Source organism: Antedon mediterranea, chromosome 5 (assembly GCF_964355755.1).
Source record: "Antedon mediterranea chromosome 5, ecAntMedi1.1, whole genome shotgun sequence".
Classification (NCBI taxonomy): Eukaryota; Metazoa; Echinodermata; class Crinoidea; order Comatulida; family Antedonidae; genus Antedon; species Antedon mediterranea.
The window spans coordinates 11,593,787-11,621,622 of record NC_092674.1 but is presented as its reverse complement, the minus strand read 5'-3'; the positions used below and the strand labels follow the sequence as shown (position 1 = coordinate 11,621,622).

The window sequence follows — 27,836 nt, the reverse complement described above, 5'->3', positions numbered from 1 at the left end:
GACAGCATAAATGATTATCCTATAGTTCTAGAACGAAAACCTTTCTAATTTATTTTGTTTTATGTAAAAAAAATGCATGTTTATATATTTATCGTCCATCGTTATCGTCCAAGTGTAAATGGATTTTGTAGGCCTAATATAGTAGGATCATACAATTTTGTTTCGAAAAAGAACAGTTATGCCTAAAAGTAGGTTACAGTCAGATAAAAAATGAGAAACCAATATTATGATATTTTGGCGCTTCAATTGCTTTTATTATTGAATTTCTTGGAAGCTGATGTTCGTATACTTAAGGTGTGTTTATGAAAACTAGTTTGAATTTTAAATTTAAATCTAATTTCATATTATGCATAATTTGAATTTCCGGCACAACGTCAGTTTGATTGATTGAATAAACTTAAAAGTGCATTGATATGTTGTGATCAATGACATTGCGTCTTCTAACTAAACGATAAGGATGATTTGTATAGTAGACATACCTTACCTTACTATTATCAATGTAGATAAAGAGCAAATAGGATCGGTAGATAGTCCATCACCTCTACAATTAGGCTTACAGAAAAGAGAAAACAAACCATTAAAGATGTATTGTCCCCCAAAAACATGAAAAATGAAGATTAATTAAATCAGACTTTGAATATGTTATTTTGTAGTTTTAATAAACTTCCATAGGAAAAAAAATGAAAAAAAATCATGTTCTCACTTATAAAATGACAAAATAAATGGTTAATTTCAACCAAAAATCCATTGGTTGGCAGCCAATTTGACCATTTTTTGCTTTAAATTACATTTTTTCAGGTAAATACCATTTTTTTTTATCCAATTTTTCTTTAAAGTGGATAACTATTATGTTACACTAAAATGGAATATTCAACAAAAAATTTTGTAAGAATTATTTTTTCAGGGGCACAATACATCTTTAAGGGCTACAGCAATTCTTTTTTCGATGTTGAGAACATAGAGATATTTTATGCGCTATTCATTCATTCATTTTATATCAGAAGAATCTTGGTGACACAGTGCATGATAAATCCTTTATATCATGAACCAAAAACTAGAATTCTTCAGTCCATGATATATGTTAGCTACAATTTCTTATTGCAATCACTTGATAGCAAACTATTTTAAATTTGTTTTTCTAGTAATTGAAAGTTATCATCTTCCCTATCATCGTCAATGTCATCATCATTTTTTCTTGTCAGTATCATATCATCATCATAATCATCATCATCATCATCATCATCATAATCATAATCATCATCATCATGATTATCATCATTATCATTATCATCATTATCATCATCATCATCATAATTATCATCCTCATTATCATCATCATTATCATCATCATTATCATCATCATTATCATCATCATTATCATCATTATTATCCTCATTATCGTTATTAGTATCTTCATCATTATCATCATCATCATCATCATCATCATCATCATTATCATCATCATTATTGTGATTGTAATAACATTATGAATGTCACCGTCTCCTTATTGCATCACATCGTCGGCGTCGCTGTCACATGATGTCGTCATCATTGCCTTTATCGAAATACATAATACCACGTGGTTCCAAATAGTAAGGATTCATACACCATTTCTATCTATCATTTGATAATTATTATTTTTATTTCATTCCATCAACAGCGTAAATAGGTCTAATAATTTAAAAATAAAATTAAAATTGAAAATATAGTGCAATGTTGCAATTACTATGAAACCGGGTAGGCCTAAATGATAAAAGTACATCCACACGGCGCCGTATAATTAACTTTATACTTGTTATCGTAACTGTGTATAATAGGCCTAATTAAACTACAATTCACATGCTAAGATACAGTTACTTTGTTAAAGTTTTTGCCTTCTTGTTTGGTACCGGTATTGGAAAGAAATCATTGGTATTTATCTGATTAAACATAATGTCTGGACCAAGATAACAAGATTCAGCAAGCGTCAACATCTTATTGTTTCTCAGCAAACACCATTGACGCATTCATGCGGCCTATCTTCGATTTTCGTCACCTGTAAGAATAAATTTAATCTCAGGTTAGCCTAAGATTCGAACTCGTTTTATTTTGACCCAAAACAAACAAACTACAAACATAACACTTAGGAAAACTTAGACAAATCAAATTGATGATACAGTTTGTGTGAAAAAAAGTATTGAAAAGGTTTAGGGCTTATGGAACACATTATTGCCTACACACATTGTGGGTAACCCGACAATAACGAATAAAATCGGATTAAAACGGACCAATAAAACAGATCTGAGCCTGGGTTATAGTAATTGTAGGTTATGCGTTCTAATAATTCGTAATACCTTATCATTTATAGAAAAACACTTTATATAGCAGGTCATGTAGTTTTTTAAATCATGACACGCGGAATATTAAAAATGATGACTGTAATTCAATAACGATCCGACTCACACTTGTATGATCTTCTCTTATTAAAGGAGTCACAAACCAACCGTGATACATTCAATCTTAAAAATTATAGAACGGGAAGTTTTATGTCCTATGGAACGCCAACTCCCAAAACAGTCTGCTAGCTTAGGGCTTCTTCCTTGCTAATTAAGCTGGTTTGGACATCGCCAATACTGTATCATCTAGCTAGTATTACTAAAGCTTGTTTACCACTAGGACATCTGCAAAATTTTAGGAACTTTAAGCCTACAGTATTATAAATTATAAAATTATAAACATTATATCAGTGCTACAGTATCTCCCTACGGATGACTTAGACCGAAGATGTATTTTATGTTATGGTTTTGGACCTATGAACTTGGTTGCGTGATAAATACGGTAGCACGTTGGATTTGTATTGTATACAGACGGTATTCAAATTGTGTGGGTTGAAGTCCCACTGCCGGAGAGATGAACGTTTATGTTTATGTTATGATGTGGGTTTAACTTTTTTATTATTTTATTTGAGTCAAATTATTTTAAGACCAATAAGTTGTTAATTTTCAGTGAAAACACGTGTTCGACACATCAATGAACTAACAGAATCACCGAATTGCGACCATTTATTCACTAATTCCGATTATTTCCGATTACCTCCGAGTACTTCCGTTAATTGTAGTTATTGCCTCCGCCAACGTAGTTGTCAGGGGTATATGTTTTGGGTTGATTTCTGGAAGAAGAATATCCTATACTAAATCGCTTTTTCTTCTTTTTGTGGGAAATTAGACATAGAAACTAATAATGGGCGGGTTTAGCACTCCACAGTACATTCCATCTAGAGTTGAGGAAAACACAAGTTAAATTGAAGATAGGCCTAATCACATTGCATTTTATACAATAAATTAACATAAAACATCCAAATCTTATAATTAGCACCCTAATTACATAAACAGCTATTCAATTATTGTAATTGTAATTGATCGGCATATACTCTTTTTAAACTGTAAACATGTCACCCCAAATGAGTTTTAATCAACTGTGATTCTTTGATATATTACGGGTAAAATGATATAAATCAATGCTGTATATCATAAGAACTTATACCTAAGATAAACTATACTAGCAATTGAAAAATGTCAATCCATAGTTAAGCGGAGACATAAAACAATGTCGTTGACACTTTTAAAATCCGTATGGTAATTGTAATAAGCCTTTAAATTTGATTTTCTTGTATTTTAATTTTATTGGACAGTCTGAATTAACACCTCAACGACAGATAGAAAATGAATTTATTGCCGAAATAGCTTGATTAATATACCGAAATGTTGGTTCATTCCATCTTTGTCTTATTAAGGTACTCAACCGGCTAGACAACGTCCGGTACGAATCCCGTTCTAGGTCTACATGAATTAGTTTAAAAACTATTACATTTATATCTATGGTTTACCCATGGAAAAAATAAATATTTTTGTATAAATGTATTCCCTCTATGGTTTAATCTTCAACCGAACTTGAAAAACATGATATAGGGCCAATATGGCATTTACTTCTACCGTGAAGAACTTCATCTCTCGTTCCTTCCACGAGGCAATTCAGAATGGCCGGTGAATCAACTTTATGAATCACTGTCTACATGAATTTAGACCAATGATGGATAAAGTATTTGTACTCGGACTTGCCCTACGCACGTGGTACAAACCTGGTCTTAATTGTGTTTTTCTTTACGAAGTAATCTTTACTCGACACACACACACACTTTACTTTAATGCGCCAAGTCCGGTATACAATGGAACTACATCAACCTGTTTTTTATAAACCAATTTGACATTTGGTTGTTTAATAACTTGATGAAACTGTTTAATCCTTAAATCAAAATCTGTATGGTATTATAATTCAAATAATCCCTACAACAATGCTAAATAATTGCCAGTAAAACACTGTCATGTCCATCTCGCTATACAAGATGATGATATAATAAAATTTGCTTTTCCGAAGTTTTCTGGACGTCCCGGGAGAATGGTTTCAGAAGGGAAACACGAAGAAGGAGGAGACAAGACAACAGTACTTATTAATCATAATTATAATCATAATCCGCACATCGTTTTGTGGCTGAATTTTCGCATTTTACGCAAGCTTAAATCATAAAATTCAAAACGAAGCGGCACAGCAGTAAAATGCAAATGCTGGCCTCTGATTGGTCGATGTGAAGGGTACGCACGATGGGACGCAGTTGCGCACATGCTGATTTTAATCCAAGTATTAATCGCATTTTCATTATATTCGAAGTTGGTCATTTTGCCAAAAATATTGCCTCAATCTGTCTATCTATACAATGGTCGAATACTGGACAAAGCAACTAGACTGTCTTGAGGACAGACAGTATAGTAGGAAATTTGTAAGCAAAAGGTATGATGTAAAATGTTTTTAGAAGTGTAAGCCTAATATTGACTACAGTATTGTTGATAGTATAACACAAAAGCTCAAATAATTTAAACAACGAAATGAATAGGCCTAAACTCTCAAACGTCATCACTGTCGTCACGACATATACCAGCGTTTCAAAGACTATCGGTGTTTAAGGCTTTCTGTTAACAAAAAAAAAGTCAAACAAAATAAATGTAATGTCTTGTAGAATGAAACAAATAATTAGAATTGTCAATCCTTAGGTACAACCTTTGAATATCGTCTGAACAATAGTCCAACGCGCTATCCATTGCGCCACGGAGACAACTACACAATGAATATTGTTTAATATAGCCATATTTCATAAATTATTTTCTTTAACATAAAGCAAATAATTAAAAATGAAAATTAATTAATTAAAATCTTAGGCAGAATTTTCATTCGTTATCCATTGCGCCACGGAGACAACTACACGATTAATGTTGTTTGGTATTCCCATATTTCCTCACTAATTGTTTTTAGCATAAATAAGGGTTAATAATTAAAAATTATTCCAACTCTTTGGCAGGAATTAAAAAAGTTGACATCTCCGGTGGGATTCGAACCCACAAGCTTTGAATATCGTCTGAACAAATAGAAGTCCAACGCGCTATCCATTGCGCCACGGAGACAACTACACGATGAATATTGTTGGGTAAGCATATTTCATCATTAATATTGTTTTTTAGCATAAAGCAAATAATTAAAAATTAGGCCATCTCTTAGCCAGAATTTTAAAAAAATGTACATCTCCGGTGGGACTCGAACCCACAACCTTTGAATGTCGTCTGAACAATAGAAGTCCAACGCGCTATCCATTGCGCCACGGAGACAACTACACGATGAATATTTTTTGGTATTACCATATTTCATCAATAATTGTTTTTTAGCATAACGCAAATATTAAAAAATTAGGCTTACTCTTAGGCAGGAATTTTTAAAAAGTGTAGGCTACATCTCCGGTGGGACTCGAACCCACAACCTTTGAATATCGTCTGAACAAATAGAAGTCCAACGCGCTATCCATTGCGCCACGGAGACAACTACACGATTGTTTGGTATTCCCATATTTCGTCACTAAAATTTTTTAGCATAAATCAGGGTTAATAATTAAAAATTATTCCAACTCTTAGGCAGGAATTAAAAAAGTATGCATCTCCGATGGGACTCGAACCCACAACCTTTGAATATCATCTGAACAAATAGAAGTCCAACGCGCTATCCATTGCGCCACGGAGACAACTACACGATTGTTTGGTATTCCCATATTTCGTCACTAAAAATTTTTAGCATAAATCAGGGTTAATAATTAAAAATTATTCCAACTCTTTGGCAGGAATTAAAAAAGCATACATCTCCGGCGAGATTCGAACCCACAACCTTTGAATATCGTCTGAACACATAGAAGTCCAACGCGTTATCCATTGCGGCACGGAGACAACTACACGATAATAATTGTTTGGTATAACTATATTTCATGACTAATTGTTTTCAGCATAAATCAGGATTAATAATTAAAAATTATTCAAACTCTTAGGCAGGAATTAAAAAAGTATACATCTCCGATGGGACTCGAACCAACAACCTTTGAATATCGTCTGAACACATAGAAGTCCAACGCGCTATCCATTGCGCCACGGAGACAACTACACGATAATAATTGTTTGGTATAACTATATTTCATGACTAATTGTTTTCAGCATAAATCAGGATTAATAATTAAAAATTATTCCAACTCTTAACCCTTAGGCAGGAATTAAAAAAGTATGCATCTCCGATGGGACTCGAACCAACAACATTTGAATATCGTCTGAACACATAGAAGTCCAACGCGCTATCAATTGCGCCACGGAGACAACTACACGATAATAATTGTTTGGTATAACTATATTTCATGACTAATTGTTTTCAGCATAAATCAGGATTAATAATTAAAAATTATTCCAACTTTTAGGCAGGAATTAAAAAAGTATACATCTCCGGTGGGATTCGAACCCACAACCTTAGAATATCGTCTGAACACATAGAAGTCCAACGCGCTATACATTGCGCCACGGAGACAACTACACGATAATTATTATTTGGTATAATTATATTTCCTCACTAATTGTTTTTAGCATAAATCAGGATTATTAATTTAAAATTATTTCAACTTTTAGGCAGGAATTAAAAAAGTATACCTCTCCGGCTGGATTCGAACCCACAACCTTTGAATATCGTCTGAACTCATAGAAGTCCAACGCGCTATCTATTGTGCCACGGAGACAACTACATGGTGAATATTGTTTGGTATTACCATATTTCATCATTAATATTGTTTTTTAGCATAAAACAAATAATTAAAAATTAGGCCATCTCTTAGGCAGAATTTAAAAAAAATGTACATCTCCGGTGGGACTCGAACCCACAACCTTTGAATGTCATCTGAACAATAGAAGTCCAACGCGCTATCCATTGCGCCACGGAGACAACTACACGATAATTATTGTTTGGTATAACTATATTTCCTCACTAATTGTTTTTAGCATAAATCAGGATTAATAATTTAAAATTATTTCAACTTTTACGCAGGAATTAAAAAAGTATACCTCTCCGGTTGGATTCTAACCCACAACCTTTGAATATCGTCTGAACACACAGAAGTCCAACGCGCTATCCATTGCGCCACGGAGACAACTACACGATGAATATTGTTTGGTATTACCATATTTCATCAATAATTGTTTTTTAGCATAATGCAAATATTAAACAAGCACGAATGTGCAATACTCGGGGTACAGCGAAAGAAGCTGTATACAGACGTATACAGTTAGAAAGTTAAAGAAAAATAGGTTTCGTCAGGGCTCGAACCGGGACCTTCTGCGTGTTAAGCAGACTTGACAACCACTACACTACGAAACCTCTTACATTAAAATTGTGGGTTACAGAAAGTTTTTTAATCCATTTAAATTACAAATAAATGGTAATAAGCACAAAGCAAAATAAACATGTGTAAAAGTGATAATTACCGATTACACAAAATAAGTATTTTAAAAAATAATAATAAGATATACTGTGTATAATTATCATATTGCGTATACAGTACTTTTCACCATAAAGTTTAAAAAAAAAGGTTTAGCCCGGGCTTGAACCAGGTACCTTCTGCGTATTGAGCAAACGTGATAACCACTACGCCAAGAAGCCGCATATAACTACATAACGCTGTGGTGTGTGTCACACATTGTGGCTTCTTAATTAAACAAATTAATTAACAAAAAAGCACGAATGTGCAATACTCGGGGTACAGCGAAAGAAGCTGTATACAGACGTATACAGTTATTTCACCATAAAGTAAAAGAAACCCGAGGTTTCGCCAGGGCTCGAACCGGGACCTTCTGCGTGTTAAGCAGACTTGACAACCACTACACTACGAAAACCACTTACACTAAAAATGTGGGTTACAGAAAGTTTTTTAATCCATTTAAATTACAAATGAATAGGGTAATAAGCACAAAGAAAAATAAACATGTGTAAAAGTGATAATTACCGATTACACAAAATAAGTATTTAGAAAAATTATAAAAATAAGATATACTGTGTGTAATTATCATATTGCGTATACAGTACTTTTCACCATAACGTTTAAAAAAAAGGTTTCGTCCGGGCTCGAACCAGGTACCTTCTGCGTGTTAAGCAAACGTGATAACCACTACGCCAAGAAGCCGCATATAACTACATAACGCTGTGGTGTGTGTCACACATTGTGGATTCTTAATTAAACAAATTAATTAACAAAAAATTAAAAATCCGGCTCTATAGCTTTGAGGACATGTCCCTGTAGTATGTTCATGCCAAATCCCAGCTCAATACTACAACGAATAAGGGAGGAGTAGTACTTTAAAAATCGCACTTTTTACTCAATAGTGTCCAGATTGAAGAAGAAGAGGAGAAAATGAGTAAGTCCTAGACTCGGGTACCCCGAGTAAAAAGTAGGCTTACTCTTAGGCAGGAATTTTTAAAAAGTGTAGGCTATTCCCATATTTCCTCACTAAAAATTGTTAGCATAAATCAGGGTTAATAATTAAAAATTATTCCAACTCTTTGGCAGGAATTAAAAAAGCATACATCTCCTGCGGGATTTGAACCCACAACCTTTGAATATCGTCTGAACACATAGAAGTCCAACGCGCTATCCATTGTGCCACGGAGACAACTACATGGTAAATATGGTTTGGTATATTACCATATTTCATCATTAATATTGTTTTTTAGCATAAAGCAAATAATTAAAAATTATTCCAACTCTTTGGCAAGAATTAAAAAATTATACATCTCAGGTGGGATTCGAACCCACAACCTTTGAATGTCGTCTGAACAATAGAAGTCCAACGCGCTATCCATTGCGCCACGGAGACAACTACACGCTAATTATTGTTTGGTATAACCACATTTCCTCACTAATTGTTTTTAGCATAAATCTGGATTAATAATTAAAAATTATTCCAACTCTTTGGCAGGAATTAAAAAAGTATACATCTCCGGTGGGTTTCGAACCCACAACCTTTGAATGTCCTCATAGAAGTCCAACGCGCTATCCATTGCTCCACAGAGACAACTACACGATGAATATTGTTTGGTATTACCATATTTCATCAATAATTGTTTTTTAGCATAATATTAAAAAATTAGGCTTACTCTTAGGCAGGAATTTTTAAAAAGTGTAGGCTACATCTCCGATGGGACTCGAACCCACAACCTTTGAATATCGTCTGAACACATAGAAGTCCAACGCGCTATCCATTGCGCCACGGAGACAAATACACGATAATAATTGTTTGGTATAACTATATTTCATGACTAATTGTTTTCAGCATAAATCAGGATTAATAATTAAAAATTATTCCAACTCTTAGGCAGGAATTAAAAAAGTATACATCTCCGATGGGACTCGAACCAACAACCTTTGAATATCGTCTGAACACATAGAAGTCCAACGCGCTATCCATTGCGCCACGGAGACAACTACACGATAATAATTGTTTGGTATAACTATATTTCATGACTAATTGTTTTTAGCATAAATCAGGATTAATAATTAAAAATTATTCCAACTCTTAGGCAGGAATTAAAAAAGTATACATCTCCGGTGGGATTCGAACCCACAACCTTTGAATATCGTCTGAACACATAGAAGTCCAACGCGCTATCCATTGCGCCACGGAGACAACTACACAATAATAATTGTTTGGTATAACTATATTTCATGACTAATTGTTTTTAGCATAAATCAGGATTAATAATTAAAAATTATTTCAACTTTTACGCAGGAATTAAAAAAGTATACATCTCCAGCTGGATTCGAACCCACAACCTTTGAATATCGTCTGAACTCATAGAAGTCCAACGCGCTATCCATTGTGCCACGGAGACAACTACATGGTGAATATTGTTTGGTATTACCATATTTCATCATTAATATTGTTTTTTTAGCATAAAGCAAATAATTAAAAATTAGGCCATCTCTTAGGCAGAATTAAAAAAAAATGTACATCTCCGGTGGGACTCGAACCCACAACCTTTGAATGTCATCTGAACAATAGAAGTCCAACGCGCTATCCATTGCGCCACGGAGACAACTACACGATAATTATTGTTTGGTATAACTATATTTCCTCACTAATTGTTTTTAGCATAAATCAGGATTAATAATTAAAAATTATTCTAACTCTTTTGCAGGAATTAAAAAAGTATACATCTCCTGTTGGATTCTAACCCACAACCTTTGAATATCGTCTGAACACACAGAGGTCCAACGCGCTATCCATTGCGCCACGGAGACAACTACAGGATGAATATTGTTTGGTATTACCATATTTCATTAATAATTGTTTTTTAGCATAATGGAAATAATTAAAAAATTAGGCCATCTCTTAGGCAGAATTTAAAAAAAAGTGTACATCTCCGGTGGGACTCGAACCCACAACCTTTGAATGTCGTCTTAACAATAGAAGTCCAACGCGCTATCCATTGCGCCACGGAGACAACTACACGATAAGTATTGTTTGGTACAACCATATTTCATGACTAATTGTTTTTAGCATAAAGCAGGATTAATAATTAAGAAAATAGGCTAACTCTAGGAAGGAATTTTTAGAAGTGTACATCTCCGGAAGGACTCGAACCCACAACCTTTGAATATCGTCTGAACAATAGAAGTCCAACGCGCTATCCATTGCGCCTCGGAGACAACTACCGTACACGACAATTATTGTTTGGTATTACCATATTTCATCATTAATAGTTTTTTTTATCATAATGCAAATACTTTAAAAAATAGGCCAACTCTTAGGCAGGAAAAAAAAATATATCTCCGGTGGGACTCGAACCCACAACATTTGAATATCGTCTGAACAAATAGAAGTCCAACTTATTCTTATGAAAAGTAATAAAACAGTTTATTTATTTACTTTTTCTTTAATTTCTGAATACACAACAGATGTTTTGTTAATAATTGAAATGATTAACTAATACAACACTAGTTCGTGTTCTGATTCTATAAACAACAACATTTAACCCTAATGTTATTAAATATTTTCCATTGTACACAGACGAAAACAACTTCTTGAAAACTATGGCCTACACATGATGAGATTGAATTTAAACCGAGACATAACCAGTATTGAGAGCGAAAGTTTGCAGTCCGTGGAAAAGAAACTACATGGCTGTTTCCCGGAGAGAATATTGGGTGCTTGACAGAAGTAAAATATTTATTTCTATTTTAAGGATTTAGGAAATGTATTATTTATCGGGCTTACGTGGATAGATATTTGAACTGATATTTAGTAAACTGATTTTATTGCATGCATAATTATGTATCTCCACGAACAAATAGTTAGTTATTTATACAATTAAATTATTGTTTTTAAGGCAGATTGTATTCATCAATGCCATAGTGGAATCTCACGGATATTGCACCTTGGAGAAAGTTTGACACACCATGTTTTACGCAGACGTGGCCGCCAGCAATATTTTCAGGCTGCAGTTAATGTTATTTCAGAACAATCACAATGGATGAGAACCACAATACGAGAAGTTACTTCAAACTTCAAGTACAGGTGTAATGCCGTTTACCTGTGTTACCAATCATTTCTGACTTAATATGATACCTCCCAAAGATTAATTGTCTTAATTCGTTATCTCTTTCTTACATTTTTTAATAGATTTAAACAGGCCCAAGTAAGCCTTAAGCTTAGCGACTCAGCTGGATTTCTTACGCGGACAATAAGTCCGTTTGGGCTAGCCTTCGACGGCGTATTAGATGGAGGTCCTGGGCCTAAAGCGAATCCCCCTAAACTCGTAAATTATGTCGAATTCTAGGTTTTCACAAAGAAATAATGCATTTTAGAAAGTCATTAATAGGTCTAAAAATACGGAAAACAGTCAGGTAGAGAAACTTGACTTTTCAAAAGTGCAAATGTATTTTATTACTAATTAGTGTCACACTGGGTAAAAAAATCGAATCGTGGTCAACTCATATTAAACAAAGCAAATTCCTTAATTAAAAACGTGCAACAAGTTATTCTATTAATTAATTAGTAAAAAATAGACTTTGGCAGTGAGAATTTCTGCAATTTGCAACTGAATATGTGAATGTCATTTAGAAACATTAACAGAGTATGGGGTTAAAATCAATTTCTCATTCTGGTCTGTCATCAGTAGTAACCATACGGTTTTAGTTGACACTATTATTATCAAGAGGACACTTTCGCATAAAACGAACGAGACGCAATAGTGTTTTAGTGTTACAGCCAACTTCTAAAGGGATAATTCCCAGTGAAACTGTAACAAAAAGGATGATTATATGTTTTAACGCTAGGTCTCAGTTCAACTGTAACAAAGTATATATGTTTTTTAACACTACGGACAATCCCTATGTTTAAGAGGATACTTTTCAGTGGGTTGAGTCCCGAAGGTATCTTAAAATAGATTAACTATCTGTATAATTACGATATATTTAAACTGTATTTTGTCATAAGTTAAATAAACCTTATTGGCCTAGGCCTATACAAGAACATTAAACAATTTTTCATTTCATAACATTTATTTACAAACTCTGACACAAAAAAAGGTAAGAATGCAAATAATATAATGATAACGGGTCAGAGAATGTAGGTAGATGCCCGGAAAGATGAAGACAAACATCTTGAGGTGGACGAGCCTTAATAAATAAATAAGAAAAATAATAAATAAATAAATAAATAAATAAATACGGTAAATAAAAAAAATGAAATGTATAAATAAATTTTAAAAAGGAGGAAGTGTGGAAAAAATAGGTACATGTCAAGAAATAAGAAAGATATGATTTTTTAATTTTTTGAATAAAAATAAAACTAACATGAAATAAAGTTTGTTATCCATAGTTGTATAATGGAATCTAACTTAGGCCTAATTGAAATTAACTTTTTTTCAAAACAAATGAAAAGTCGTTTCCTCGACATACAGGCTACATAGGCCTACTTAATAAATATTATACCTAAAGTATATTGCATTATTGTAATTCACATAATTACTACGGTACATCAAACCAAAAGATATTATTACAGTTCACAACATGATCAAACATACAGAATATACTTAAATATCATCATTATTGAAATCATACTTATATTTACAACATTATATTAATATTAATTGTATTAGTACTACTAATCAATACCGGTACCATATTGTTATACATTTTAAAAAGTAATTCAAACATTAGGCCTACATTAAATATTGAATAATACAACTTTGATAAATATCGTTTCAGACAATATACAAATTGGTATTGTAAGAAGTTTAACAACAAATTAATTATAGGCCTATGTCAATGAAAAATCAGCTGACCGCTTTCCGTAAACACTGTCGGTGATACCGTGTCGTACGGTATCGGTCGAACATGGAACTCCAAATATAGGCCTAGGCCTTCACGTTTTCTACTCAACGAATAATATATAATCCTATATAACCATATTTTCCCCAATAAACACAAAGAAAACAAAGACTGATGCATAAGAATATTCATTTTTAAAATGGCACCGATACTGGTTGTAGGCTGGAGAGATTAAATTGCCAATGCTTATTATAGAGATGTCTCTGGGTTGATACATGCGACTTTCATTCGCCAAGCAGTACCTAAGGTAGAATGACTGATTAACTGTTGTTTTACATTAGTTAAATTGTCTTTCTATTCAAAATTAAAGCCCATATAAATAGGCCTGCTGGTTTGGCGTTGTGTAACACCATTGGTGTCATTACGACGACAATTGGTAACTTTAGGGCACCCATAGCCCGGCTTACTAAGCAGCGGGCCGATTGTTAGGCCCAACATGTCACAGTGTGTGTGGTTCATGGTTCACAGTGTTTGCATTGCCCATAGCTAAATTTCTTATTCAATATTTGATACGTATACTTAGTTAAATACCCTTAACAGTGGGCTTATATAGGCATAGTTGCAGGGGAGATAATCACATGAGCTTGTCGTCCATATCTTAATCGTAAATATATTATAGTGAACTATAATATCTTTATGATATAATCGATGGACATATAAACATCTGGTAAATCTGGTAATCTGGCGATACTATCGGTTGTACGTCTATATTGTTCCGTCTATATCATATGTACCGGTACTCCAGTGGTAAAGGGTTTTCAATATGTTGTTTTGTCAAGACTCATTCAACAGCTGTGGAATACTTTAACTAATATCGACGCCGGGAAAAGTCAAGTGTTAAGTGTGTTATTTTAATATCATTAAATGCAAATCAAGATGGGTGATTTACATATAGGCCTAACCGTCTTGATATATATTTATAAGTCATTAAATTTCAGTAAATAACTTAATTACCAAAACGATCCAACAGGTTGCTGACTTGGACAAATTACAATTGATTTTACGCTATATGCTTTGAATAGGTAGTTTCAGCCATTCAAAATAAAAATTACAATTTTTGACTTGAATTCAACTTGGTTTAATAAGGTAAAAAAAGTAAAGGACAACAAACATGAGCGCAGTTTAATTTTGAAAATTCTTCGTAGAATCGTATCAAATTAATAATAAAAGGCATAAGAACATAAGATCAAGTCACCTGTGTAAAGTAAACATGAAAAGGTAAAATGTAAAGGTTAATGCGATATTAAAACATATGATATGGTAAGTGTAACATGATAGATACGAGGTAATAAAACAAACATAAGGGAGAAAATAATAAATGCATATAATTATATATAAGCTTAAATAAAGAAATAATTATCGACGATTGTAGATTACAAACAATTAAGTTGATTAAAATGTGTTAGCATCATTGCAATGTAATGCACGAAACCGCAAAGAGAAAAACAATGTTTTTCTCAAATTTTCTTTGAATGTTTAATTAGAAAAGCAGGTGCAGCGTGCACGTCCTGTCATGGAAGTAGAATATTTCAATACTTCTTTATGATAAACGTTTAATCATGTCATTGACTGTAGATGGTGTACATAATGTGAACAAAATGTAGGAAGTCCTTGTGTTTCATATCAAAATGTCCTTTATTTTATATTGTAGACTTAGTGCAAGTGCACTTTTTAAATTGAGTTCTATAAACGAAAATGTTCTAGCTGAATCGAAACACAAGAGAAAATGGAATGATTTTTTGTTAAACTGCAATTAATCTAGATTGTTAAGTAACTTTTGAATTTCGAATAAAGAGTAATTAAATGAAATAAAATATATCTATCTACGTCATCTTAGTAACTCCCCCAAATTCGTTCATGAGAACACGAACACGTTTGTTTATACCAATTTGGCCTCAACATATTATTGCTTATAGGAAAGTAGGCCTACAAAACAAGTTTTTTTTTTTTTTACACTTCACCTGGTGATCACTTGTAGGAGTATATTTTTATATTTTTTACCGTTCTCGTTTTATGTTTGTTTTTATTTGTATGGGGCCTACAGTATCTACGCGGTAATTTGAATTTCAATATTTGTTTTTAGCTACTGTAAAAATTAACAAATTACACGGGAATCATTATTTATATTTTGGGTGTTCTTGACTTTGCTCAACAAAACACACTTTCTACATATAAAAACAAAAACAAGTAACGATGAAGTGGGTTTTTATGATATAGTAACATTATAAAGCGCAGTATTTACACCCTAGGAACATTCTACCATTAAATGCCTATGGCACGCCGCCACCTGCAGACCTTTTGAAGTTCACAGTTGGAAAGACTTCTGGTAAATCTTAAACGAATTTTATTTAAACATGATATTAATTCAATAGAATATGATAATATTTAATTTTGTAAAGTCATCCTTACATGAATTATTTTCTTTGTTATAATGTTAACTTCAGGCGAGAAAAAAAATGTATTCAAATGGCCTATCTCAGTACGAAGGTTTTCCGTTGAGCCTATTAAATTCATAGAAAAACACACTAGGGCATGGATTATCTTAAATAATTTATCTATAGGCCAAAGAGTTTCTGCTCTTTCGATGGTAAATTAATGTTTAAACTTTTTTAATTAATTTCTTTTGTATTGTAATCAAGATACTAAACTAAATGCCGTACCGTATAAGTGTGTAAAAAAGCGTATATTTCTCACCAAGAAAAATAAATATGAATAGAATCAAACTTTTCATGTGTGATTTTGTAGTTTTTATAAAATTATTAAATTTCGGCCAAAAGGATACTTATTTCGCTTATGAAAATATAACGAATGGTTTAAGTAACCATGCATGTGACAATGTGCTTCCGGTTGACTATTCTTGCCATTAAATTTCAGGGCAGTTAGACCTAATCGTTTATAATTTGTTTCAATCAAAGCATGGGGAATTTCTTCAATGTCAAAGTTTAAAATATCCAATTTTTTCTATATTATTTTAATCCGTAATTCAATTTAGTTAAATCATTGTTATTCAATCAAAAATATAGTGTAGCTGATAAATAAAAAAATTTAAATAGGCTATTATGTGAAAGATATTTTTACCGTTTATAATAACTCTTTCCTGTTACTATGCAATTTCAATTATTTTTTAGCTTTTAATGGCAAATAGAATAACCTATCATATAGAAACAATGGAAAAGTGAACTAATGTAAACCCACGGCCAGGCAGAGAACGGATGATTGGCCTATGTAAATGGTTTTTAGTTGTATGTTAAGAAAGCTGGGATAAGCTTATAAATAAAATGTTGAATACATTACCATCTGACTCAAAAACATACTGCGGATGTAGATTTTAATTATTAAAATCATGATTATCCATTTTATATAAAAAAAATCAAAACCGAGTCATAATCTTGATTCGTTCCGGTAAGAGGTACAAATTAGGCCGGGCTAGATAACAGACTTGATAAGATTTTATTTTTTTTGGAAGATACATTAATTATTAATAATGATTTAGGCCTAAGACAATTATACGACAGGAAGGAAATAATCGGCCTTTGCCAATAATTATTTAAACATTATCTGCTAATTTGTATACTTACAATATTATAATGTATACATATTCCACTTTTTCATTGATTGTATAGACCTCTAATGAAACAATGTATTTATCAGTCAGTATAATTCAATTAATAGTCCATATTTTTTATCATTATTATTACTCTAAATAATCACTGTATATATTTATAATTAATATTTTTGGTAAAAATCACTGTACTATACACGTTGCTATGGTAATCATTATGAATTTACGATTTTTTTAATAAAGTTCACACAATTTCTACAACATTTCGTTTTGTGCTTTATTCAATCGATCAATCATGTTTAGATGTAAACTTGCTTGGTTATAATACAGTATACTATTAATAATTCAACCATGAATTATTTTGACAACTCATATGTGTACAAAAAGTAAGCCTATATGAATGATTCAACGTAATTTATTTACTTTTCTTCATAAACAAACGTTCGGTCATCACGGCATTCTATTTTTCTTTTTCCTTAACTAAACTACAGTAATTGATGTACATGTTATTTGATCTAGACTGCTTTATTTATGTGGATATCTCTAAATATTACAATCTTTGACAATTATAAAAAAAAATTTGAGACTTCCATCTGTCATCAGTGTCCTCATCAATTGTTTCCAATGGAAATGACAATTTATTTTTTTGTTGTGTAGGCTATGTACTGAAAAAATCAGTCTAGCCAGTTATTGAAAGATTGTATTGGTTGTTTGAGAGTGTCACTTGTGGATATACCAAATTCTTACAGACAATATCATTTTAAATAACCTATATAGGCCTAACTTCTGAATTATGCTTCTATCGAATAATTCATTACTTTATTCTATTTTATACAAATTAATTTCGTAGGTTTGCCGCAGTGTGCAATATGGGAAATAACTTGTTTAAATATGACCGATTTAACATGATTGTTGAAGGACGACATGTGTTGAGTGAAGGATGGTTTCCATTATGATTCAAACCAGGGCTTGCAGCGCTTGTCAACGCCTGATTCCCATAGTTTAACACATTTGATATATAGGTAACACTCTTTAAATTACTTTACAGGTTTCAAATGATTAGTATGTCGGCGTGATAGCGTACTATCAAACGCATAAAGTCTGACATTTCCTATATTCGTAAAGGTGTTCACAGTGTAGTTGACAATTAATTGCAACGCATTAGAACTAATTATCATTCGTTAATTGTTTCCTTTTAAACTGATGATATAAAAAACATGAATTTTCTATCTATAAAAAAAAGTTTGTTGAAACCTTGAATTAGATAATAATGCATATTAATGTATGGCAATAAAATAAATGATGATGGCTAGAAATGGTATTCTTCAGGAGTTAGAAAGTGGCAGCCAATTCTCGTACACGCCGGTATTTCTGATTGCACATGTCCATACGGCCATTTACCACGTAACTGCTAGAGAATTAGGGAAAAGCCCTAGCCGGAGTACAAACCAACGTCAAGAACGGTTGCCTCCGCAGGAAAGGCTACGCAGTATTCACTTTGCTGTCAGAAGACGCGATACCGTGTGATATTTGTTGTCGCTAGACATGATACAGCTGGTGTGTCAGATGAAGTTTTAAAGATTCTACATCCCTAAAATGTGATCATAATAGTTCTTAATTTTTTTAGCTTATGCATAATATTTGTTTATTTCATTCAATAACGAAATTTTAATTTCAGTTTCTTGGAGACAGAGTTGATAGAATAGTCCCACACAGGGTTTTCTGCTTCAAAATCTAAATCACATTCATCATTTTATTTGATAAATCATTTTATTTTACAATACAATAGGCCTACTTGTTTTATTTTAAAAAACTGTGAACCAAAAAAAAATCAAAACGAATAAAATATTGAACATTGCCATACGAAACAACAAAACCCATTTTAAAAACACCTCCCGACAACGTGGCAAATTGTGTCAACAGTCTTATAATAATAATAATATTTATTTGGAACACAACTTTTTTAACAGTGGCACACATGCGTAGATGGTGCGTCCATACAAATTACATACCGTAATTTAATACAAAAACAATGGAAAATAAAAACTGAAACTAAACATTTTTCATATTTGATTATGAAATAAAAACAATAGTACTAATAGTATACTACTATAATTAGTATACAGTAAATTAATAGATTTTCCTCCTTTATTCTTTCATCAAAAGCGATGGATTCGTCATTGCGTGATGACCGTTGTGATATATCAAACAGCAACGGCAAGTTATTATGATAGGTATATGATAAGATAACTTAAATTAATCAATACAATAATTGAAAATACCTAAATGTCATTTGATCATTTGCATCCAGCTAAGTGAAACAAGATGTAAATTATAAGTTTGGAGCCTTTACCCCAGTTGTAAATAATTACGGAGACCGCTTTTCTGAATTTGGGAAATACGATAGCTTAAAGGGAAATCTATAAAATTAGTTAGATATTTTTTGATTTTTGTGTGATCAACATATTTTAATTTTTATACTTTAGGCCAAGATAAAAATTAACCAACTATGATTTTTTCTGAAACTGTTTTATCTCAGTAAAATATTCGTAAAAATGGTAGGAAGGCTAACAACGCAAACAAGTACAATAGAGGGCGCACTATCCATTTTTCTTTTGTAAAGCAGCAGTTTTATTTAGGCTTACCTAGTTAAACACTGCCAACATTGTAGAAGAATACCAGTACTAAGCCTAATTAATTAAAACGCAAAGGGGTTAAAATAATATCACATTGTAACATTCACGCATTCTTTTGGAAAATCATGATGAGATACCAACAATATCCTAATTTCAGTTTCGTTTTATATAATTGTTTTTAAAATAAATAAATTCATATAACTTTAATCTGTATTCGAAATAAATAAAATAAATTAAATTGATAACTTAAATAATTATTATGTACATAAATTTAAGTTATTTATGTATTTGTTGACCATGCACCTTTTAATCTATGTCACAATATTCGGTGCGGTCCAAGAAACATCACAAAAATAAATATAAATACTATTTACTAAACTAAAAACTATTTACAAGCAACAATATAATTTATAAATCGATCATTGAGTACTTTAAAGACACAAAATGTCATTAAACAAGAATTAATACTTTCACTCATTTACAAAAAGATACAGATAAAGCCCATCAAATCACAGCAATTCTTTTATATTTGTATTATTTCTGTTTTAATTTGTTCTATATCTAGGCATGATTTTAAAAATTTAATATTTTTTTAAAGTTTAGTATAGTGTATATTGAAACAAACAAAAATAATCAGCTGCACTACATCAATCTTAAATTTAAAAAATATTCCAGAAAATGCATGATCGATCTCCAACGGTTTTTCTTTTAGTTCGTTGAATTATCACATTTTACATCAATGACGCTTAATCATCATCATCTTTCTATCATCAAGTATTATGATTGAAAGATCGTTTGCAACAAATAAAATAAGTATGTTGTTGGCACATTGTAATAGCAAAAACGAATGCATATTATTTTTTATATAATCAATTAATATACAGTATGTTTAAAGAAATAAACATTGCTGTAGGCCTAAATCAATTATTTGCAAATTTATAGTTAATAGCGTCCATAGCATCAATTTTTCATGTCAGACTTAATTTGAAATTGGTGGCAGCAATTTAAGATTTTTTTTTTTAAACAGATTTTCTTGTGTTGCATGTCATTGATTTGTTGTTGAGTGAGTAATCTAATCAACTGTTTGAATTAATTAATAAATAATTAATTACTTTCATTTCAGAAAAACTTTAATGAAAATGTTACTAGTGAGCAAATAAAATTATGTCTTTGATAGAATAATATAAAACATTATCATTATTAGACTTTTCCATATCGATAGGTCAAATCTTTGAGAGCTCAGCTGTTTGTTAATTACTTACTTTATACTATGTTTCTTGTCACCAATAGGATATCTAAAAACTATTATGACGGGCTAATGAATATGGGCTTGTATTTCACTGAATACACGATAAGAATCAGAAAAACTTTAATAACTAAAAACAATATATTTACAACGTTTTGGGCCCCGCCGTGACGCTTTGCTCTCTGCAGCCCTGCAACAAATTACATGAATCAAGTACGTGCGCAAAATGTGCGGCTGCGATTGTTTTTGTTTGTGGAATATCACGAAAAGGTGTAATTATGTCCAGCTTACAAGTTCTGAAAAGCCAATATGGCGACACCTGCTGATGTTGTCAAGTTCAAGGCCATTGGTTGACATGAAACGTGTACTCAAACCTCCATCTTTTCGGTAACTCATCTCCGACAGGGCCAAAGTTTAAAACAGCAAATATTTGGTTGAATAAATGCGTGACATATCTTGTATTACTTTACTTCAGGTTTAGAAAAAACGGATTCTATAGCATTCACAGGCATTTAAAAATAATATACACAATTTTTCATAAATGCCAAAAATAGACGACGGCAGTGTTGATATCCATTCGAAATACTAGGCCTATAACTTAGACAATTCGGTTAAAGACCCAGATACTGTCTTGGTTGTTCGTATTTTTTTGGACCAATAATGGTATTATCAAAGTATAGGTTTGATCACAAATAGCGTAAAGAGTGGTTTTATCGCTTTTTTAGGTGCTATTATGGTGGACACACAAGTTCTCTTGTGTAAAATCCGTCATGAAAATTATAAAATGTGTAAGAATTTTTGTTAGAATCTTGTTAATTATTCTGCTTACGACAGTAAATTACTGTTTTGTACACCTTATTCATATTATGAACAAAGTCACTTTATTGAAAGCATATTGAACCAGTATTACTTCAAGATATGATGGATATGATGTTGTTCTTCCAAAAATGTCAAAGAAAAGTGCAAACTCTATATATGCAAATTAATAATGAATATTATTATTATTATAATTAATAATTATTATATTCTATGCATTGTTAGAAAGAAGTAAATTAATTTCTCCATAATAAGTGTCATAGGCCTACAAGTGCATCTAAAAAATGAAACAACCCGGATACCTTAGCGAATCTGCAGGGTTTGTGGGCGATTTTGTCATTTCAAGATGTCTTTATTGTTATTCAGCTATGCCTTTTTTTGTGGATTGATTCAGATTTTTTTTCATTAAAATCCTATTATATATAATGTCTCTTTTGATTTAAACACAAGCATTACAATAGGCTACTCATGCCTTTAGATACTTTTTCCTTAACAATTCTTTCTTTAATTTCGTCTGTAAATTGAAGCTAGTGATTGTTTTCGACAAAGATTCAAACTTGCTTGCAAAATAACCTAAATGTAAATACGTAAAACCGCTTTGTAAATTTATATTTCTAAATTTAGGTGAAAAATAGCCAACCTTAATCAACGATACACCGATGAAACTGATCCTGAATTATCTACATTATAACAAATGACGGTCACATCTGGCCACTTGGACTTACAATCATTCTATACCTTTGTTTTGTATATCCAACTGAAGTGATATCGCAGCGTGCAACCAATTATGTTAGTGACCATTTATGGCAAAATTCAACATGTTTTAAAAATAGAAATCCACCCAATATATAAGAGCTTGCAATCTGATGTAATGGTATTATAACAATTGCCCAAAATGAGTTATTGAATTAAAAAATGAATCTCTTATTACGTATCAGCAGACAGACGAAAATTACAGCTGTTGTGAAAAGTGTCTGCCAAACATTTTTAAACAAAGCATCTTAAAAAAATGTTTCTAAAATTAAACGATTCTAGATCTAAAAAGAAGTTCTTTTCCAAATTGAAAAATTGATAAAAACATATATATATTATACAGACTCAGTTATCATTAAGACTCTCGATAATCTAAAAATATACAACAAGTACAAATATGTCACCCAATCATTTATAATATTAACTAAGTATTTACCAAATCATTTATCAAAGAAGGTATTGTAAATTTGTCTGAAGAATTTAGAGTGGTCTAATGTTTGACAAAAATGGGAGTTCGTTCCAAGAAGGATGCAACTAAAGAAAAGGTGCGTCCATTGTAGTATGTACGGAAACATTGAACAGATATCAATGTAATAACCTTTTACTTATCAACTGTCACTAACAGGTTTTTTTTGTCAGTACAAAAACTATACGTCAGTGCAGATTCAACAAAAATGGACATTTACTTTAATGTTTGCTATTCATAGCTGAATTGTATACAAAATCATAAAATATGCATATTTTATTGTTATTGATTTCAATATTATCAAAATACTACAACATTTCCTCTTCTAATTGTTTTTATTTGCATAAACTTGCCGTATAACTTGTTTAATAAGTTTAATTTTTTAATGTGCAACACTAGAGTAGTCCAAGATTTAGCAAATTTTGTTTATTTAGCTTACGAAAATAGAAAATATTATTTTGCAACCCAACCAGAAAATATTATTGTATGATTTGTATGTAAGATATAAGGGCCAGAGGCCTAAATATTGTGGAAATAAAACCCCGTTAGGGGAACGAAGGAACGAACGTTTTATATTTTGATTTTAGTAACGCTGAGAAATTAATAACCAAAATCTTGTTTTATAAAGGTATATATATGAACGTTAACTAGTTTAATACAATGTTTTTGCGGATAAACTATATATTGATTGAATAATTATTTCTTTTTTCTGTGGTGTAACGCCTACTGTATTTCCCAAAACATTACAAATACAGAGGGGAAATATTTTAATAGTCCATTGTACAGGAAAAACAACTTCATAAAAAGAGTGATTTTACTTTCAAATGTTTAAGTGGATTATTAGTTAGATGAATAAAAATTAAAAAAAAACAAAATAAACAGTTTGATTTAACCAGAACCAACAGTAGTTGTCTGACAGCAAATGAGATTCCGATGACTATTCTGGTTAGTTTTACAGTTTTTAAGGTAAATTACGTTTTTCTTATAAAAGATGTGACATTAACATAATATTTAAAAACAATTTGAACATCAGATAGATTATTTATCTTTATACAGTATTATATTATCTATATTACCTTACAACAGTCACTTTATAATTTTAGCTACTGCTTATCAATTTTTACAATGATTAGAGTATGCTTTTTAGAAGGTTCATCAATTTCCATTAAACACTGTAGGCAGTAAACAATAACTAGTGCCCAACAGAGGGGATAATTACTTTAAGTGCTGCAGCAGCTAGTACACCAACCAGTTATAAACAAACTGGACCTTAAGTTGTGGTTAATGACAGTAGATAATTACTAAAAATAAGTTCATTTTATCATTACTTATATTGACGCAAATAATTAAATAAAGCTGATAGTTCTAAGGCAATAGTTTCATTTTTCGTTAAATAAATAAATAATCTGATATCAATCATATATCCTGATTACAATCAGTGTATGAAAAATATGTTGTTATATGTTATATATCAACACATAAAAGAAATATTATCAACAACAGAAAATTGGACAGAAATATATCCAAAACGGTGACCAAAAAACTGTACGCCTAAAAAGATAATAACAAAGTTTAGTAGGCTACCGGTGATTATTTAAAAACAATCTATATTATTATTATTATTGTTATTATTTCATTTAGGCCTATATATAGCGCTTTTCCTAAGCATTTTTGAAATTCAAAAACCGTGGTTTGTTTCCGGATCTCAGACATTACCGGTCCACATTTCGTAAAGTAATTTATTATTACCAGAGGTCAGCTTTTTAAGATAGTTATCCAATCTGGTGTGATCTATTTCAATAACTCTATTGAAATAAAGGTTTACATGGTTAAGACAAACTAATTATTATTATTAGTAGTAGTAGTATTAGTGTTATTAATTGATAGAATAACTGAACTTAACAGTATTATGAAAGGTGTTTGGAATTATGGCGGCCCGATTGACTGACCGAGAACCATTTTTGGACATTTTTATCTCGATGCATACTAAGTAAAGATATAATCATATAATCAAATCGATTTTGCTTTCAGGCTGGTCCATTTTTCTCAACAAAGGTTTCGTGATAAAAGATCAAAGACGTGCCGATCTGGAACTATGATCGTTTGACTAACTTTTTTGAAATCTGAACTCCAGTGGTGCCCAGGTGTTCATATTTCGTAAATTTTAATTTTGAATATTATATCAATTTCGTACTTTTTGACCAAATCTCACGTTTTTGTAAATCGTGAATCACGGAAATGTTGTGTGGAAATACGTAGCGTCTACACGATTCATAGTTTGTGTGACGTATAACCCAGAGGGAAGGACGTGTTTACTGGTCTGCGGTAACCGAAATCAAAGAAATAAGGTTACCACATTTTCTTAGTGTTTCTTTTTTCCTAATACTGTATTATACAGACCAAAAACACAGCTTTCTTAATAGACATTCTCTTTTAGTGATCAATAATAATAATCAATTCATAATAACTCCTACAATATTAGAATAAATTTGTTAATAAAGTAATGTAAGAAAATATAGTAATGATGTGATCTAATGTAAATATAATAATATTTTCAATCAGGAAAGTTAGTTCAAAGAACAAAATAGTTTTTGTATTAGGCCTAATCCAGCAGATTGTTATTGACAAAATAATACTGAATAAAAACATTTCTAAACTAACAATTATTATTACAAATATGATAACTTTAAGATTCAAGATCTATTCGTCCATAATCTGGAAATTTGTGATAAAATATTTATCGAAAACTTTCATAGAAACTGATATTGAATTTTTTAAAACCTTATGATCACATAAATTAATGAATAAACGATCAGTATGTAATAACTTTATAAGATCTGCCTATAGCCTACATATTGTTGAATACATGTTATATGTATCTTTTCTAGGCATAAACGTATGTTATACCTTTGTAAAACTACATATGCCTATACACATATTAGTAGTAAAGGTCTTAGTATGCCTAGTAAATATATAGTAATAGTATTAATGTTGTGATATACTAATTTGTTAAGTAATTCCATTTAAAAACATGTGATACATGACAATTGGTTTCATGGGCTTATCCATCTGTATTTTTATAATATGTCACGTAGATTAAGTAACTGTGCAGTGAAATGTTTATACCACGAAGATAGCAATAGTAATTAGCACTGCATTTGTGGTCTGACGACGTTTTCTACCGATAGAAGTACGGGTTCCAACAGAGCAATAAATACTAACCATTATATTCACTGTTTGACAGCCAGTATCTAATCCAGAAAGTCAATTGAATACTCTATCTTAACCTTAGAGTCTTCTCCGCGTGACATTCGGGCATATGTTATCACCTGTCCTTCAGTGTCACAAAAGAAAAAATCATTTTCCATATCAATAGAAGTATCCTAAGACCAGATATGTATAATAGACTGTGGCCCGGTGCCACCTATGCTGGTGCGTAAAGAACACAGGTGGAACATAATTACTTTAAAGTGAGAATGTTTGTAGCAAATTGTGTTATCTTATATCACAATTCTCTATGGCAAAGATGACCTTCCTGAAACAATCTTCTTATAATAATAAGACTAGATATTGAGAAGTTTTAGTTTGATTGAACACACCATCAAAATGGAATTATACCTTGTTGGTTAAGATATTCGGCTTCGGCGTCCTGGACTCAAATCAATTCAGACCATCGTATGACAGAATAAGATTTTTATTTAAGACTTTGTTTGTAGAGCATCTTGTAGGCCTATATATGTTTGTCTGGGAACAAGATTACCACATTTACGAATGATTGCATTTGATTATAAATTATTTGGCAATTTCTCTAAATATTTTTTTTAAAGAAATGAAACTGAAATAACTCATTCCTCTGGTTAAACAAATACTACGGCCGGCGAAAGAAAAAGAGGCGATAAAACCAGCTTATCTGAAAAAAAAATAATAAACCCAGTCAAACATAGTCATATTTAGTAATAACACAATTGTGTGTTTATTATTTTCATTCACCTTCAACATATTACATCTTGGCAACCATTCCAAAAGTTTAAATATAAAGAAGAATATAAAACCCTCCACTGAGAACGTTAAATAACAATGTTGTGTGCAAACATTTGGGGAAAAAAAGTATATTATGCAAATTATGAAATTTATACATTCAAATATAATAAATGAAATAATAATGTAACTCCAAATAAAGAGGCTGGACACATATTGAGAATCTTTTTATCACATTTTCATTTTTTCCCCTTTTTTACCGCAATGATCTTTTACAAACTATTTTTGTTACCGAAAGCATGAAAATGGTAGGCCTATATTATATTTTACTAGCAAAAAAAATACAGATTGACGAAAGTCGTAAAATTTTCATTAAAATATAATTTAAAACACCAAAGAAATACCCACAAATAATGATTTAGTATCGTATTTCGGTATTTATAATTCATCGCGTCTTGACTTACCAATCTTTCCTAGAAACTAAAACAACGTCATATAAAATATAATTCAAGAAACAGGTACTGATTAACACTTCTGAGTTTTACTGAATTGTTCGTATCAATTTCATAAAGAATAATCTGGATTTAATATTTTACAGCAAGATCTTT

General features: G+C 31.4%; 1 long non-coding RNA gene and 12 other non-coding genes across 13 annotated transcripts in view; all 13 read right to left on the bottom strand.

The window, feature by feature from the left end:
- Positions 1-1,958: 1,958 nt before the first annotated feature.
- LOC140049358 (uncharacterized) overlaps positions 1,959-27,836 on the bottom strand; it is a 49,804-nt gene continuing 23,926 nt past the window's right edge. Inside the window, exon 3 of the long non-coding RNA XR_011845234.1 lies at positions 1,959-2,035. This is a non-coding gene — a long non-coding RNA (uncharacterized lncRNA). The remainder of the gene's footprint in view (positions 2,036-27,836) is intronic.
- Positions 5,406-5,492, bottom strand: Trnar-ucu (transfer RNA arginine (anticodon UCU)). Its single transcript is given in 2 exon segments — positions 5,406-5,441; positions 5,456-5,492. It is a non-coding gene; the product is annotated as a tRNA-Arg (tRNA).
- Positions 5,608-5,693, bottom strand: Trnar-ucu (transfer RNA arginine (anticodon UCU)). The gene is given in 2 exon segments: positions 5,608-5,643; positions 5,657-5,693. It is a non-coding gene; the product is annotated as a tRNA-Arg (tRNA).
- Trnar-ucu (transfer RNA arginine (anticodon UCU)) lies at positions 5,815-5,901 on the bottom strand. The gene is given in 2 exon segments: positions 5,815-5,850; positions 5,865-5,901. It is a non-coding gene; the product is annotated as a tRNA-Arg (tRNA).
- Positions 6,014-6,100, bottom strand: Trnar-ucu (transfer RNA arginine (anticodon UCU)). The gene is given in 2 exon segments: positions 6,014-6,049; positions 6,064-6,100. It is a non-coding gene; the product is annotated as a tRNA-Arg (tRNA).
- Positions 6,418-6,504, bottom strand: Trnar-ucu (transfer RNA arginine (anticodon UCU)). The gene is given in 2 exon segments: positions 6,418-6,453; positions 6,468-6,504. It is a non-coding gene; the product is annotated as a tRNA-Arg (tRNA).
- Trnar-ucu (transfer RNA arginine (anticodon UCU)) lies at positions 7,244-7,329 on the bottom strand. The gene is given in 2 exon segments: positions 7,244-7,279; positions 7,293-7,329. It is a non-coding gene; the product is annotated as a tRNA-Arg (tRNA).
- Trnar-ucu (transfer RNA arginine (anticodon UCU)) lies at positions 9,169-9,254 on the bottom strand. Its single transcript is given in 2 exon segments — positions 9,169-9,204; positions 9,218-9,254. It is a non-coding gene; the product is annotated as a tRNA-Arg (tRNA).
- Trnar-ucu (transfer RNA arginine (anticodon UCU)) lies at positions 9,568-9,654 on the bottom strand. Its single transcript is given in 2 exon segments — positions 9,568-9,603; positions 9,618-9,654. It is a non-coding gene; the product is annotated as a tRNA-Arg (tRNA).
- On the bottom strand, positions 9,773-9,859 carry Trnar-ucu (transfer RNA arginine (anticodon UCU)). Its single transcript is given in 2 exon segments — positions 9,773-9,808; positions 9,823-9,859. It is a non-coding gene; the product is annotated as a tRNA-Arg (tRNA).
- Trnar-ucu (transfer RNA arginine (anticodon UCU)) lies at positions 9,978-10,064 on the bottom strand. Its single transcript is given in 2 exon segments — positions 9,978-10,013; positions 10,028-10,064. It is a non-coding gene; the product is annotated as a tRNA-Arg (tRNA).
- Positions 10,388-10,473, bottom strand: Trnar-ucu (transfer RNA arginine (anticodon UCU)). Its single transcript is given in 2 exon segments — positions 10,388-10,423; positions 10,437-10,473. It is a non-coding gene; the product is annotated as a tRNA-Arg (tRNA).
- Positions 10,796-10,881, bottom strand: Trnar-ucu (transfer RNA arginine (anticodon UCU)). Its single transcript is given in 2 exon segments — positions 10,796-10,831; positions 10,845-10,881. It is a non-coding gene; the product is annotated as a tRNA-Arg (tRNA).